This window comes from Oryx dammah, unplaced genomic scaffold (genome assembly GCF_014754425.2).
Source record: "Oryx dammah isolate SB20612 unplaced genomic scaffold, SCBI_Odam_1.1 HiC_scaffold_4, whole genome shotgun sequence".
Classification (NCBI taxonomy): Eukaryota; Metazoa; Chordata; class Mammalia; order Artiodactyla; family Bovidae; genus Oryx; species Oryx dammah.
In genome coordinates, this window is record NW_024070188.1 from 79,717,143 (window position 1) to 79,728,833 (window position 11,691).

The window sequence follows — 11,691 nt, forward strand, 5'->3', positions numbered from 1 at the left end:
ACTATATTGATTCTGCCAATCCACGAACATGGTATATTTCTCCATCTATTAGTGTCCTCTTTGATTTCTTTCACCAGTGTTTTACAGTTTTCTATATACAGGTCTTTAGTTTCTTTAGATAGATATATTCCTAAGTATTTTATTCTTTTCATTGCAATGGTGAATGGAATTGTTTCCTTAATTTCTCTTTCTATTTTCTCATTATTAGTGTATAGGAATGCAAGGGATTTCTGTGTGTTGATTTTATATCCTGCAACTTTACTATATTCATTGATTAGCTCTAGTAATTTTCTGGTGGAGTCTTTAGGGTTTTCTAGGTAGAGGATTATGTCATCTGCAAACAGTGAGAGTTTTACTTCTTTCCCAACTTGGATTTCTTTTATTTCTTTTTCTGCTCTGATTGCTGTTGGCCAAAACTTCCAAAACTATGTTGAATAGTAGTGGTGAAAGTGGGCACCCTTGTCTTGTTCCTGACTTTAGGGGAAATGCTTTCAATTTTTCACCATTGAGGATAATGTTTGCTGTGGGTTTGTCATATATACCTTTTATTATGTTGAGGTATGTTCCTTCTATTCCTGCTTTCTGAAGAGTTTTTATTATAAATGGATGTTGAATTTTGTCAAAGGCTTTCTCTGCATCTATTGAGATAATCATATGGCTTTTATTTTTCAATTTGTTAATGTGGTGTATTACATTGATTGATTTGCAGATATTGAAGAATCCTTGCATCCCTGGGATAAAGCCCACTTGGTCATGGTGTATGATCTTTTTAATGTGTTGTTGGATTCTGATTGCTAGAATTTTGTTAAGGATTTTTGCCTCTATGTTCATCAGTGATATTGGCCTGTAGTTTTCTTTTTTTGTGGCATCTTTGTCAGGTTTTGGTATTAGGGTGATGGTGGCCTCATAGAATGAGTTTGGAAGTTTATCTTCCTCTGCAATTTTCTGGAAGAGTTTAGTAGGATAGGTGTTAGCTCTTCTCTAAATTTTTGGTAGAATTCAGCTGTGAAGCCATCCGGACCTGGGCTTTTGTTTGCTGGAAGATTTCTGATTACAGTTTCAATTGCTGTGCTTGTGATGGGTCTGTTAAGATTTTCTATTTCTTCCTGGTTCAGTTTTGGAAAGTTGTACTTTTCTAAGAATTTGTCCATTTCTTCCACGTTGTCCATTTTATTGGCATATAATTGCTGATAGTAGTCTCTTATGATCCTTTGTATTTCTGTGTTGTCTGTTGTGATCTCTCCATTTTCATTTCTAATTTTATTGATTTGATTTTTCTCCCTTTGTTTCTTGATGAGTCTAGCTAATGGTCTGTCAATTTTATTTATCCTTTCAAAGAACCAGCTTTTGGCTTTGTTGAGTTTTGCTATGGTCTCTTTTGTTTGACATTTATTTCTGCCCTAATTTTTAAGATTTCTTTCCTTCTACTAACCCTGGGGTTCTTCATTTCTTCCTTTTCTAGTTGCTTTAGGTGTACAGTTAGGTTATTTATTTGACTTTTTTCTTGTTTCTTGAGGTATGCCTGCATTGCTATGAACCTTCTGGGGTGTTTTTTGTTTGTTTGTTTGTTTGTTTTTTAAGCTGGGTTGCCTCCCTGGAGAAGGAAATGGCAACCCACTCCAGTATTCTTGCCTAGAAGTCCATGGACAGAGGAGCTTGGTAGGCTACAGTCCAAGGAGACACAAAGAGTTGGACATAACTTAGCGATTAAACAACAACAAATCCTCAGAGCAGGCGGGTCATGCAGTCCTGCTCCAGCCCATGTCCAGTCTTCCTGGACGGCTCTCCTGAGAAGCCAGGGTTCTGCAGAGCTTCATGAAAAGGCCACAGGAAAGAAGAGACCCAAGAAACCTAATCACACCTGTATGGCCAGAAGGAAAAAGATACATGAATGAAAACGTCCATCAGATTCATGGAGGGGTGGCCTTGGCCCCTCTCCATTATCAGTCACACATGTCTATGTTCAGGTGGAGAAACTTTAACCCATCATACTAAGAAAGGCAATTTTTTTCATTCTTATTAGTTTTAAAAAGTAAAGATAATATTTTTTGCAAAACATCAAATCAGTCAAGACCAAAATATCTAGACTGAAAATCCACACCCATCCTCTACCCCTAAGAGCTGGTTGTTTCTCACAGAGCTTTCTAGAATTTTCATAAATGCAAGAGAAGACCATGCCAGGCATAGTGTTCTGCCCTTTTCTTACCTAATGACCTCCAGAACTTTTGAGGAAGGGTAAAGTCTGTGAGCAATAGTAATTCTCTATTACATTACAATTTATGATTTTATCTCTATTATATCATTATACTTTTCAGTAAAAAATTATTTTCTAATGTTTCTTCTGAACTAGAAAAAAAAAAAAAAAAACTTGTTTGAATTCCTGGGCAAACTCACCTTTATCCCACTCTCCAAAGATCCCAGCAGGACATGGAAAATTGGAGATGGACTTTTACTTGGCACTATAGTCAAGTCAGTTGCCTGGGAATTCCCATGGACAGAGAAGCCTGGGAGGCTACAGTTCATGGGGTCACAAGAGTTGGACATGACTTAGCAATTAAACCATCACCACCATAGACAAGTCTGTATAGTGTTTCCCAGGTTTGTCTGATAATGTAAATTACCTGAGCAATGATTTAAAACACAATCGGGGTCTCTCCTCTGGAGACTTTTACTTTTTATATCATAGATAGGGCCATTTGATCCATTTTTTCAAAGAACTTCAGGTGATTCCTATAATTGGGTGGTTTGGTAAACTTAAATTCAGGACTCACTAGTCCTAAAAGAAAATGAGAAGGTTATGGACAGAAATAACTCAAAGGAGAAACACATCATAAAGCAAAAGACACAAGCTAAGAAATATCCTGCCTCACTCTTTCAAGTCATTTCTGTGCAGACAGGGAACAAGGGTGACCATAACTCTATCTTTCTTAGGTTTCTTACGAGGTCCCTGTTTGTCATTTTGCATTACACCTACTTCTCTCTGGGTAGGGGCTTTCCTAGTGGCTCAGATGGTAAAAGAATCTGCGTGCAATGTAGGTGACCCGGCTTCGATCCCTGGGTCAGGAAGATCCCCTGGAGAAGGGAATGGCAACCCACTCCAGTATTCTTGTGTGGAGGATTCCATAGAGAGAAGAGCCTGGCAGGCTACAGTCAATGAGGTTGCAAAGAGTCAGACACTACTAAGTGATTAACAGTTTCTTTCTCTCCGGGTAGTTATTAGCAAAACAACTTTTACATATCCCAGACTGGGAAGTCTGAATAGTTAAGAGTAGGAGATAGTGTGTCCTTCTGTACAGGTCCTAGAATGAGGAGGTCCCTGGGTTCAGAGGTCAGCAGAAAAGAAGCCCTGAGACTGATTCAGGGGATTTGTGTACTGACTGAAGTTCTGGAAAGTTGTTGCAAAATGGAGTGCAAAGGGGAAGAAAAAACTGATGGAAACTGTTTCTCTTTGCCGTTTATTATGATGTGACTGTGACTGAAGTCCCAGGAATCTCTCCTCACTATCCTAGGGCCTCTTAGGGTGGGGGGAGGGGTGGGGATGAGACCACACTGCCTTGACTAGACTTGTGACCAACGGTGACAACACAGTGTTTCTGAAGGACTTGCTCATCTCCATCCCAGGAGAAGCCAAGAACCCGTTTCCTGCATTCACATGGACACTTGCTGAATGTTGCACCTGTACTTCTTATAAATGAAGATCCCTCTTTCCCTTGTTGTTTGCATGGGGGACTGACTCTACACGGTGCCTTTGAAGCTTGAAGGTCTAGGGTATAATTCATTTTATGATAAAAAGGAATATCTGTTCATTTTAGCACTTGCCGCTGCAAGGAAATATTTCAAACACAATTGTAGTGAATGATCACACTGTATGGCACAGTCATATTGATATGTGAAGTTCCCAGAATAGTGAGCAATTAATACTGAACACACTGCAAATCACAGAGCCCAGGCTGAAGACAGAGTGCTGCCTCCACACCAGGAAATGAATGTGTATGCCAGACTGTAAGAGAAACACACCGAGGATCTGGGCAGTGGCTGCAGCACTTACGTGTACACGCAGCATGAAACATTGCTACCCAGAACAGGACAGTCACCTACAGGAGAGGTGAGACCCAGAGGAAGAAGTGAAAGTCGTGTCTGACTCTTTGCAACTCCATGGACTGTAGCCTCTGTCCCTGGAATTCTCCAGGCAAGAATACTGGAGTGGGTGGCCATTCCCTTCTCCAGGGAATCTTCTCGACTCAGGGGTCAAACCCAGGTCTCCGGCATTGTGGGTAGATTCTTTACTGTCTGAGCCACTCCAGAAACGTGAGCTCCAGAGGGTGACTGCCTTATGCCCTATGTAAGGTGATATGTGGGGAATACAAGGTGGCCTTTGACATCCCTCAAGCTGCCCCAGAACCCAGGTTGTAACAGGGCTCAACTTGAGAGAAAAGATTTTGTGCTTTTCTTGAAAGGCTGTTGGGTGGTTCCTTTAACACTTACCTGTCTTGTGGCTTTTAAATTTTTAAGTAGGCCATCTTTTAAATGTAGTTTGCTGTTTATCTAGAAACTCTGCCTCAAGTGTCTCTTCTATCTATGCTCCTGCCCAGGACTAACAGAACTGCAAACACAGCAAAAGGAAAGCAGGATTATTTTGTATTAAATAATGATTGCTTAACATGATAATTTGGAAGCTAATAATTAATGCTTATGACCTTAATAATACACTGCATAATAGTGATTTAATAAATATCCTGAAGGAAAAAATACTTACTTTTCAAGAGCTTAACCCACTATCATGAAGTAACTACTTTTAAATAAGCTAGCTAGATATATGTAGTAAACTATAATGAATAATCAAAAAACTATCTTCTCTCAGTGATAAGACATAATTATTAATGAATTTCAACACTAAAAAATAAAATATTTTAGAATAATAAGGCACAAATATATCATAAAGTACTTATAATTACTCTATTCATAAAAATTATCATTTTTAAAGATAATTGTTTTTCTATATGTGAAATAGATTTATTTATAAAATATAAAATATGTTAAAATTGAGAGAATAGTTATAATAAATATTGATGTGATAATGATATTGCTTTTTTCTGTTTTCTATCCTCAAGAAAACTTACCATTGTTTTAACTTATCTGTTTAATCATTTTACCTTAACAGGAATATAATGAATTTAACATTTATGCAACACATTTTTAAAAATATACATAATATTGTAGAAAAGAATATAACATTTATGTACATGCCACTTAAATGTTAATATATTTAAGCTATCTATCTATCTACATATATATATATATATATAGTCTTTACAATTACAAAGCAATACATGCTCATTGAAAAAATATTTTAAAAAAACAGAAAAGAGCAAAGAATAAGAATCTGCCACAGTCATCACCCAGAGGTAACCAGTATTAATATGTTGGGATACAACTGACCCAATCTGGATGGGAATAAAATACATCTTTATATCCTCACTGGAATTTTACATTTTCTTTAACCATCAAAGTAGACAATAAACCACAGTACTAGCAACAGGCAGGTTATCTTAATAGAAAAGGAAAATTAAAAAAAAAAACCTGAAAAATGCAATATCTGAAATGAAATTTCACTGAATAGCCTTAACAGCCGATTAAACACTGAATAAGAAAAGATCAGTGAACCAGAACCCGGGTAAAATAGAAATTACAAACCACAGTAATATGAGCAATGCTTGTGGCCTTATCATCAATAAGAATCACACTACAGTTACTGAAGATGAATTAGCACATCATTTATATTCATCAATACTTTGAAATTATATTATTAGGCCTGTCACTAAATGACATGTGACCTCTGATCATGGAATCAGAGGTCCAAGTGGTATAATTGTTGGTTTTGAAGAATGAAGGAGGCAATGAGCCAAAGAATATAGGCAGCCACAAAAAGATGAAAAAGCAGAGAAATGGATTCCCCCCTCAAGTCTGCAGAAGACATGTAGCTGTCCTGCTGACACCTTGATTTTTGACCAGTAAGACTCATTTTAGATTAATGACCTCTAGCACTATAAAATAATAAATTTGTATTGTTTTAAATCACTGGATTTATGGTAATTTGTTATAGATGCAATAGGAAACTGATTACAATGATATAGCTGAAAAGTGATAGAAGAGATTAAATGATATATAAAAATTTAGATTAACCTTAAAAAAGCAAGTAAGAGAGCAAAAAACAGAATAAATAGGAAAGACAAATATCAATACTTTTCAAAGGACTGAAATCATACAAAGTATGTTCTCTGACTATACTGTAATTAATTTGAAATCAATTTTAAAAATCTAGAAATTCCCCAAATATTTGGAAATAGTGTATCATACTTTCAAACAACCTATTGAAGAGGAAATCACAAGGGAAATTAGAAAATATTTTAAATTGAATAATAACATATCTAACATATCAAAATGGATGAGATGTAACTAAAGCAGTGCTTAGAGGAAAAATCTTAGCTTTAAATATTTATATGATAAACGAAGAAAGGTTTAAAATTCATTATCTAGATTTTCACCTTAAGAGCTAGAAGGCAGTGAATAATTTAAACCTGAAGTAGAAGGAAAAAATCATAAAGATCAGAACAAAATGAAAAACAGATAATAAACAAAGTTAACATAGTAAAAAGATCTTTTCCTTTAAAATATTAGTAAAATTGATTAACCCTTAGCAAGACTGAAGAACAAAAATGAAAGCAAGAAACAAAAAATAACACAGAAATTGCCAAACTGGCAGTTTTTAATATAAACATAAATTTATCCTGTGACCCAGAAATTACATTCCTAGATATTTACCCAAGTGAAAGTAAAATATATTTCCACAAAAAGACATACGAGAAAGTAATAATAGCTTTATACATAATAGTAAAAAACTGGAAACAATCAAAAATCCTATCGACAAAGAATGGATAAACCAGTTGTTTATAATGAAACACTACTTAGCAATAAAAATGAGTGAACAGCTAATATATACAAATAGATATTGATCAAAGACAATAAACTAAGCAAAAGAAGACAAATAGAAAATAGTACATACTACATTACTCTATTTGCATAAAGTTTTGAAATAAGCATAAAGTAAGCTATCATTTGAAATTCAAAAATCTGAAAATATTTGAGGTGGGAGGAAACAGGATTAGGCATTAGTCAAAGCTCACTGAACTCTACCTTAAGATCTGTGATTTTCACTATATATAAATTATACTACAATTTTTAAAAATCTAAACAACATTTAAAAAATCAAAGATCTAGAAAGAGAAAAAGATTTGAAGAAGTCTTGTATTCCTTGAGAGAGCCTACTGTCATCTTCTAAAGCAAGCTATGGAAGTAATTTGTTCCACTTACAAAGGCAGACCTTTGTACATTTAGGTTTCCACTACTTGTAGTTATCACAAAGAAATCAAAATTGATTGGATGTTCAACATGAATGAGTGTTGCCTTGGTAAAGACCATTCCACAATTTAATGTTCTTAATCAAGGTAAGCTATCACAGCTTTCACACTGATTTGTCACTAGAAAGTAAAACTTAACTTTAGCTTGACTGTATTTAAGTGTCTTATTATTCAGAGTGATAATTAAAAATACATATACAGTTACATCAAAATTTTGTCTTTCAACATCTTGAGAAGTAGATTTAAATATAATGTTCCTTTTGTTATCCTATTTTTATCCAATTAAAGACATTAAGAAGAAATTCATAGACTTTATGAGATTCCATGGAACAAAATAGGTGAAAAACTCATAGACATTTTTTTTAAAAACTCACAAAAATAATCTTAAACTTTATTTGAAATACACATACAAAAATGGAATCTTTTTATACTAATAACTTTTTAAAGTTTTCTTAATAATATAAAATAACATAAATCCACATCATTAATTTTTTCCAAGACAAATATTTTTATTTAATTGCATCATTTTCCATTCACCAGATAGCCCATAATTTTACTGGTTTCTTGTATGTTGATAACCAGATTGCTTCTAGTTCTATAACTCTTTCAAAGAATAGATTTTTTGGTTAATTCCAGCATAATATATTTGTATCTCTGTGTGGCTGAATCCAATGTTTCTTTCATGATTGATGAGAAATTTGACCCTCAGCAAACAGAGTAATTACAAATCCTGTGTGCTTAAGGAGAAAGTATTCCTGGGTTCCTATGACACTTCAGTTAGACATTTTCAAAGTTCCAGTTACATTCCAAATAATATATTTATTCAATATCCAGCAAATATTTGAGTGCCTTTTATGTGCAGGCATATGAAGAGTAGAAGAGATTACAAGTTTTGATAGGATGAACAGTGGAAAATCTCACTACAGAGGATAAAGCAGAAGACCATGCAAGGTTATCTCAGAGTCTTCCAAGCCCGAAGAATAGCAAATACAAAGGTCCTGAGGTAGGAATGTGCCTGATATGTTCAAGGTGGAGCAGAAAGACCAATACAATTGGGATGGGAGAAGCAAGGGGAGAGAGGTTAGAGTTTATGTCAGAGAAATAATAGCAGCCAGACTGCAAATGGCTTTACTGGTCATTGAAAGGACTCTGGCTTTTAAACTGGGTTCAGTCATTGGAGGGCTTAGAACAGAGAAGGGACTCAATCTTCTTACAAATCAACAGAATTACTTTGGTTCTGTGCAGAGAAAAGGCTGTAAGTGGATGAGGGAAAAAGCAAATATACTGGTTAAGAAGTTATGGCAAACCAAAGTGAACTACAGATTTAATGCTATTCCTATCAAACTTCAAATGGAATTTTTCACAGAAATAGAAAAAATCTGCAATTCACATGAAACCGCAAAAGAAACCCAGAATAGCTAAAGTAATCTTCAGCAAGAAGAGCAAAACTGAAGACTCCTCATGTCCTGATTTCAAACTGTATTACAGAGCTACAGTAACCAAAACAGTATGGTATCTGCATAACAACAGATCAGTGGAATATAATGAAGAGCCCATAAATAAACCTACATATGCATGGTCAACTAATTTGCAGCAAAGGCACCAAGAATACACAGTGGAGAAAGGATAATCTCTCCCTTAAGTGGTGTTGAGAAAACTGGATATTCCCAGGCAAAAGAATGAAATGGAACTTTATCTTACACCATAAACAAAAATGAACTAAAAATGTATTAAAGGCTTAACTGTAAGACGTGAAACCTTCAATCTCCTAGAAGAAAACATAAAAGAAAAGCTTCCTTGACACCAGTCTTGGTGATCATTTTTGGATCTGATAACAAAAGCACAAGCAACAAAAGCAAAAATTAAACAAGTGAGACTTTATCTAACTTAAAATTTTTTTGCACAACAAAGGAAAAAATCAACAAAATGAAGAGGTAATCTGCAGAATGTGAGAAAATATGTGCAAACCATATATAGTAAGAGGTTAATATCTAAAATATATAAGGGACTCTTACAAGTCAATAGAAAAATAAAAAATTTGAAATGGACAAGGGACCTGAACATTTTTCCAAAGAAGATATATGAATGGCCAATATGTACATGAAAAGATTCTCAACATCACTAACCATGAAGGAAATGCAAATCAAAACCCCAATGACATATACCCTCACATATACTAAAATGACTATTATCAATAAGATAAGAGATACTGTTGTGTTGGTGAGGATGTAGAGAAAAGGGAACCCTTACACACTGCTGGGGAGAATGTAAATTGGTACAGCCATTTTGGAAAACAGTGTGGAAGTTTCTCAAAAACTTAAACATAGAACAATCCTACTTCTGGATATATATTCAAAGGAAATGAAGTAATTATCTCAAACAGATACTTGCACTCCCCTGTTTACTGCAGCATTTTTCACAACAGAAAAGACACCAAAACAACCTAACCATTCATCACAGATGATTGGATAAAGAAACTTTTTAATATAAATACATATATAAGGTATAACATATAGTATACACAAGTGCTCAGTCACTCGGTCATGTCCAACTCTTTTGCCACCGCATGGTTTGTAGCTCTGACAGGCTCCTCTGTCTGTGGGATTTTCCAGGCAAGAATACTAGATAGAGTGTGTTGCCATTTCCTTCTCCAGAAGATCTTCCCAACCCAGGGATCCTACATTGGCAGATTCCTGTATTGGAACCCACTTTCCTATACTGGCAGATTCCTTACCACTGAGCCACCAGAGAAGCCCAATGAAATATTGTTCAGCCACAAAGGAAGAAAAGTCTGCCATGGATGACCCTGGAGGGCATTATGGTAAGTGAAATAAGCCAGACAGAGAAAGACAGATACTGTATATGACATCACTTCCATGTGGAATCTTAAAAAATGCCGAACTCACAGAAACAAAAGAATGGTGGACACCAGGGACCTGAGATAGGCAAATAGCAAGATGCTGGCCAAAGGATACAGACTTTCAGCTGGAAGAATAGTAAGTTCTGAGGATCTAATGTCTAGCATAGTGACTATAGCTAATAATCCTGTATCATACCTGTGAAAGTTGCTAAGAGACTTCACCAAAAAAAAGATAAGGATGTGATGTGAGTCCTTGGAAGGAAAGTTATGACAGACCTAGAGAGTGTGGATGAGATGGTTAGATAATGTCACTGACTCAATGTACATGAATTTGAGCAAACTTCAGTAGACAGTGAAGGACAGGGGAGCCTGGCGTGCTGCAGTCCATGGGTTCACAAAGAGTCAGACACGACTGAGCAACTGAACAACAGATGTGAGGTGATAGATATGTTAATTAACCAACTTGACTGTGGTAATTATTTTACTATGTATATCAAATTATCACACTGTACACTTTATACATATTATAATTTTATCTGTTAATTATATCTTATAGAAAGCTGTCCAAGGAGGCAGGGGGAGAAGATATAAAAATAACCTAGGTTATAAACATCTGCTTCTCCTCCAGGCTGTAAACTTTGTCAGAGACAAGGATTATGTTTACTCATCTTAATATTCTCCAGTGGATATGAATCAAAATGAACAGAATATCCTAGTAGGATCTAGAGGCATCTATGAGTCATCAGAGGCAGGCATAATCCTATAATATGATGGAAAATTACACACTAAAATAAGATAGACTTTGGATTCAGCTAGAGTAATCTGTACTGCTTCTTACCAAGTTACTTAACCTTTCAAGAATCAATTGCCTCACCTGTGAAACTGTGGATAGTTCACTTAATTCCCAGAGCTATTGTAGGAATTAATAAAATGATGTCAGCAAAGTCCTGGGTAACAGTATCCAACATGTGGGACTGTCTAATAAACCTCTCTAGATAGTAGTTTCCTCATCTATAAAACAGAAAGATTTGAAAAGATGGTATTAGAGTTCCCAATTAGTTTTAAGTCCTTGAATCTATGAGCATTCAGTTGGTCAACAAACATACTGACCTCTGTGATAAAGACTGAAGATACAAGGGTTTTCTTACACTCTAAGAAATTGTTGTCCATTGTAAAGTGGCAACTAGCAAATGCTGAAATAAAAGAAGATAAAACATGGCAAATATATAAAGACAATGAGATGTGCAATTCCACCCTTGTGCCAACAGCCCCATTTTATGGATAAGGTAGAAACATGGCACACCTAGTGGAAGGGCAAGAGTGAGGTCCAATCCTTCTAGCTTCTGGTTCTGATGAATCCTGAGATCTCATTCAGTTCGATGCTCATGCATCCCCTTGACCTTCGCTGCAATA

General features: G+C 35.5%; 1 long non-coding RNA gene across 1 annotated transcript; it reads right to left on the reverse strand.

The window, feature by feature from the left end:
* Window positions 1-1,675: 1,675 nt before the first annotated feature.
* Window positions 1,676-11,473, reverse strand: LOC120862780. Its single transcript, XR_005720844.1, has 3 exons — window positions 11,389-11,473; window positions 11,153-11,289; window positions 1,676-2,776 (listed from the first exon to the last, which is right to left on the reverse strand). It is a non-coding gene; the product is annotated as an uncharacterized LOC120862780 (long non-coding RNA).
* Window positions 11,474-11,691: the final 218 nt, after the last annotated feature.